Source organism: Corvus hawaiiensis, chromosome 1, assembly GCF_020740725.1.
Source record: "Corvus hawaiiensis isolate bCorHaw1 chromosome 1, bCorHaw1.pri.cur, whole genome shotgun sequence".
In the NCBI taxonomy this organism is placed as follows: Eukaryota; Metazoa; Chordata; class Aves; order Passeriformes; family Corvidae; genus Corvus; species Corvus hawaiiensis.
Genome location: NC_063213.1, coordinates 69,378,522 through 69,383,719, shown reverse-complemented (window position 1 = coordinate 69,383,719; position 5,198 = coordinate 69,378,522).

The following is a 5,198-nucleotide window of genomic DNA, read 5'->3' as shown; positions in this document are numbered from 1 at the left end:
CCGGCCCCGGAGCCAGCGCCCACCCCCTCCGCCGAAGCCTGGGGGGCGGGATCCTCCTCTTCCTTCTCGGGACGTTTTCGTAGACACCGCAGACATGACGAGGAATTTTTTTCCCCTCCCAGTAACCCCGAAGGTTTTTTTCTGTTTTTATTTTTTTTCTTTAAGCCTCCGTCCCGGCCAGCTGAGGGAGGAAGAGGGAGACTGCCAGGCTGTCAGCAGCCAGCAGTGCACAGGGCGGACCAGAGCCCCTGTTGTGCCCCGGGAAACTTCGATGGAGCCCCCGGCAACCGAGCCTGCACCTCCGGCGGGGAGGGCGGCCAGCACAGAGAGGAAAAACAGGAGGAAGGGAGTACATAGCTGGTGCCTGGAACTCCTTCGGCATTTTGATAATAGTCGGGCCGGATGGCATCCCTGAAGGAGCCTCCAGCAGCATCCCATACCGGAGAGAGATGGAGAGGTCTGTGCTGCAAATACAGTCCCTCATTCCCACCGGGACCCCACGCCATGCACTGCCCGAACGCCCAGAGAGCGGGGCACGGGGAGAGCTGGTGGGGGCCGCAGCAGGCATCTGGCAAAACCGGAGCTGCACTGTAGAGCAAGGAAGTGTGTGGGAGATGCCTGGATACCTGCAAATGCCTTCAAGCTGCAGGGGTAAGATGTAGACACTGAAGGTGAAGCAAATGACAGTGCTGTGATGTAGGATGCATCATCCAGGACTAGATCCTGCTGGAAGGCAGTGGCCTCCGGCACCAGGCTTTCTAAGGCAGGGTGGCTCAGCAGGGCCAAGGCAGGTGGTGAGTGACTTCCCTGGGTCATGCCATGGCCCGGGGCAGGAGACCCTTCCTGTTTGTATAATTTGGGGAGGTCAGACGTCATTACATTCACACTATGTATTGTAAAATTTAAGCTAGTTTCTGCCAGAGTGACATCTGTGGCTCAGGAGGCCAGGAATTCCCATGGTAACAATTCAGGTGCTGTTTAACCTTTCAGAAAAACCAGCAGAGCCCACAGGCAAGACCACTGTTACAAGGATCAGCCAAAAACCAGTGCTTGGGGAGCATCACAGCTGGATCAGCTTAGGGTAGCACAAATAAGCATGATGGGGTGGCACAAAGGTGAAAGATATGTAATACTTTTCTCTAAAATGCGTAATTAAATAACTAAATCATGCTCTTTTCAATAGATAACATTACAAGTAGCTGCCTACATCATTCAGTGCCAGCAGCCTCTATGTTAAAGCAACTCCAACAAATGCAATGATGTCCCAATTGTATATTTTCTCTGTTTTGCTTCTACATAACAAAACTGTGTTTAGCTTTCTCTGAAGCACAGCCATGTATAAAGAATGCAAACAACTGAGCCCCATCTCTCCCAACAGAAAGGCATGTGCCTGTGTGCTGCAGCCTTGTTCTATAACACCTGCAGACATTTCTTTTGAGAAATCTGTGGTTTTGAAAACAGGTGGGTGATACTCAAGATGACAGAGCAGATCCTATTCCTACCAAACCGACTTCATAGAGAACAGTGCCAGGCACATAGTGATACAAAACAGACAAGGCAAACAACCTGAAGGTACTCACTTCCCATACAGAGGTGTGTAGCCCTTCACAGAGCAAAGCATGTGGCAGAGGCCCACACACTTCCCCTTGGATTACCACAAAAAGAGTTTTCACATCACTGCTGGGCTAGACATGTCCCAGGTACCACATATTAGCTGTTCAGAGAGCCCAGTGTGGCTTCACAGGAAAGGAATTACCGTGAAACTTTGTACTGTTGGAAGATACCCACACAGCTCCTTTTTCTCAGGGTTGGCTTCTGTAATCCCTCCTTTTGTTCCAGTACATGGTGGTCTTGCCTGATCTTCAATATAAAAATAAAACAAGAAAACAAAATGCGTTCTCTTCTGGCACTTGCTGTGCTGACTCGAAATAACCACATACCCTAAGGAAGTGAAACTTCTAGGAAGAGAACCGCGAGAGTAACCCCCCCTTTTTCAAAGATGTCAGCCTTGCACTGCTTCTGTTTAAGCAATGAAAGAACTTGACTTCTGCTCATTCTGACTGGTATTTTCTGCCTTTGCAATAGAATGATCGTTGTTGTTGTTGGCCTTCCCACGACCTGTGTGTCACTCAATAAACCTCTGAGGCTCCCAGCACTGTGTAGGACTGGCCTCAGCTGGACTCTGCAAGGCCTTGCCTGGGGGTTCTCAACTTAGGCCAAAGTTGGCATGTGCCATCCTGTAGGTTTAAGCATTAAATATTTAGTCCTATTTTTCTCTTTTAGTCTGACAGGTACCATGCTTCCAACTTACTTAAAATATTCAAATCATGCACACCCCTGTGTGCTTGTCACTTCATGCTCATGGGAATTGAGCCCAAGCTGGAAATTCTATACCTAAAGGGCTTGAAAATGTCATCCTGATGCCAGATCCTGCTGAATTTTATGAGTATGAAAGGTAGAAGTACTCCTATGCGTAATGCTGAACATGCAGGGTCAGTTTGTTATTCCCCTGTGAGTATGATCCTGTTTCAGAAAACCCTTAATCCAGTAAGTCCAAAAGTACAACATCCCCTTTTGCAGCGAAAAGTAGAACTGTACACAGCTCTAAATCCTGCCACTGAGCACTTCTGGCACTCATTGCCTGGGGCCAAGTTGGTAGCCCCCCACAATCTAATCTCATTCTCAGCTCAGGTGGCAGGACATGCATATACATGTCCTCTCCCCTCCTGGGTCAGGAGTGCCCCTATTACAGCAGTGTAATGTTGACCAGACATTAAATCTGGGCACAATTGCTATTCATTAAAGTTGGGTTAGTAATAAACATCTGTTACTGTGTGGCTCCAGAAAAATTTTCCTGGAAAATGCTTACACACAGGAAAAAAGAGTTCACATTAGACTAGTGGTGTGCTGAGGAGGATGGTGGAATTCACAAGCTTATCTGCTTCATGGAATGTAAAATGGATGTGCAGGAAGGCCAGATAGTCCCAAAGGACATAGACATCTTCCAGGTGAAAATATCTTTTATTATTAGTTCTTTTTATTGTCAGAGCATAAATTGTATCTCTGGTGCACTTTTAAAAATACTGAGAGGCTGGGCCTTTACACTTGACAAGTTTTTTTACGTGTATGCAGGCACTGTGCCACGATTGCTCTTCAGCAGAAAATAGGAACATGTATTTGACTTTAAATAAAGTAGAAAGATGTGCTTTATTAAAACACATTTTATTCCTTCTTGCATGACATGCAGTTTTACTATTTTCCATATTTAAGTTTTGAGAGTCATTACTGGCAATTGCACTTTAGAGAATAAAGATGCCAACAGCCTATGTTTTATCCACTTGCATTTTTGTCATCTTACTGTCTCACTGGAGTCATAAAAGGTTATGGGAATGCATGTATTTGCTTGGCCATTTATTAGATTGATTTTAACCTATCAATTTTATGGTCTTGCATTTTACTTTCACAAACTTGTAAACTATTTCATTCATTTAAAATACATGCAGGGTACCTACCACATACTGTTAATAAGCTTGCTGAAAGGACTCAGGCCCTGTAAAGGTTGCTCTGGCCAAAGAAAATCCTCAGGTCTTCAACCGATGCAAACACAATCGAGGTGATGCAGCAAAATTGCCTGGATTTGAAAAGAGGCCAGGGCCAAATCACGGTGCTTAAGAAGCTCAAGGGCAGGTAACTCTTGGCTCTTATATTTGTGGTATGAACCATGGCTAGAAACACAAATGAAGTCAAATGAGCTTGTAGCTCTAACCTTGTGCTGTGACATGTCAGCCCTGCTTTTTCAGGTTTCTTCATCAGTGTAGTGGAAGTTATAGGGATACTTGCATTCTGTCATATAGAAGTAGGCTATGAAGAATTCTAAAGGCTATTTCTGTACTACCTACATTTTTCTCCACATCCTACAGCCTACAGTCCACTGCAGCATTTTCTTCTGCCGTCACCAGTTACAGTCCCCAAGAATTACTGTCTCCCAGACTGTATCTACATTTAGGAGGAATGTCATCTAAATATCTAAGAAGATCTCTCCCTGTCATGGTTTCAAAGTAATTTTGGGCTCCTTTTAACCATTGTGGCTTCAACACCCTTAGCACAGAGGCAGGATGATTCACCCACTTTCTGTCCACATCCAGGAACTATTTACTTCTCAAGAGAGGAAGAGGCTTTTCTACTATTTTCATAATTTAAGTCCTCATTTTTGGCAGTAGGCTTTATGCTGAGTAATAAGGAGTATCCACCACTGCAAACAGGGGATAAAGGAAATTTTCACCATAAGGAATAAATGAAACGTATATTTTTTGAGCATGACCAGTGAAGCTGGCAGGTTTCACTACTTCAGTTTAGGTCTTTGACCTCTTTAAAGGAAATAGATTGTTGAAACAGTAGCAGCCACTAGCCAGCCAACATGCATTTCCACCTGAAACTATGGTGAGTGTCTCTGGGGCAGGGACACCTAAAGGTGAGGCTTCTCATGGAAGAGCCAAGTTGAAACTCAAGGATGGAGGCAGGCTATGATCTGCAGGCAGCCTGGCTTTGGCAGCACTGTCAGAGTGATATTTTCTGCACCACAGTGATTACCCCTGCCATGTGATCAGGCTTAAAACCACAGTACTGAGGTACAGAGTAAGAATAACCAGACAGGAGCAGACAGAGGAGTACTTCCCTTACCTGATACTGCCACCAAAACTCAAGAGTTGGAAAAAACTGATCTTAAAAATCAGTCTGAATAGCTTTGGTGCATCCCCCTGGAAAATGTCCAGGAGGGGCAGGAGGGTGACAATGCCTGCCATGGGCTAAGAGGCTCTCTGGTTGTGCAAGGCTTCCTTTGCACAAGGAAGAAAAAGTTGTGTCCAAGGTACCTGGCTTCATTAAAAATTGGTCCTTACTATTCAACACCCAAAGTCACTTAAGTCAAAAGGCCACCACAACTGGAGTCATCCATCAGCTCTTGTCTGGTGCTTTTTAAAATCTTCCTGCCATGAGAACATGGATGTCCCAGACACTCCGCTGAAGAACAGGGTAACGTTTCCATCCTCAGCTACCAGATTTGGAAACACAGGAGACCAGAGTCTTTGCAAAGAAGCTCAGTTAGCTCGTTTGGCTCTGTTACCAGTGCAGTGTTGGAGTAACTAAAATCTTCGTCTGTTGCTCAACAAAATAATTTGTAAAGCAAGAGGGATTGAAGC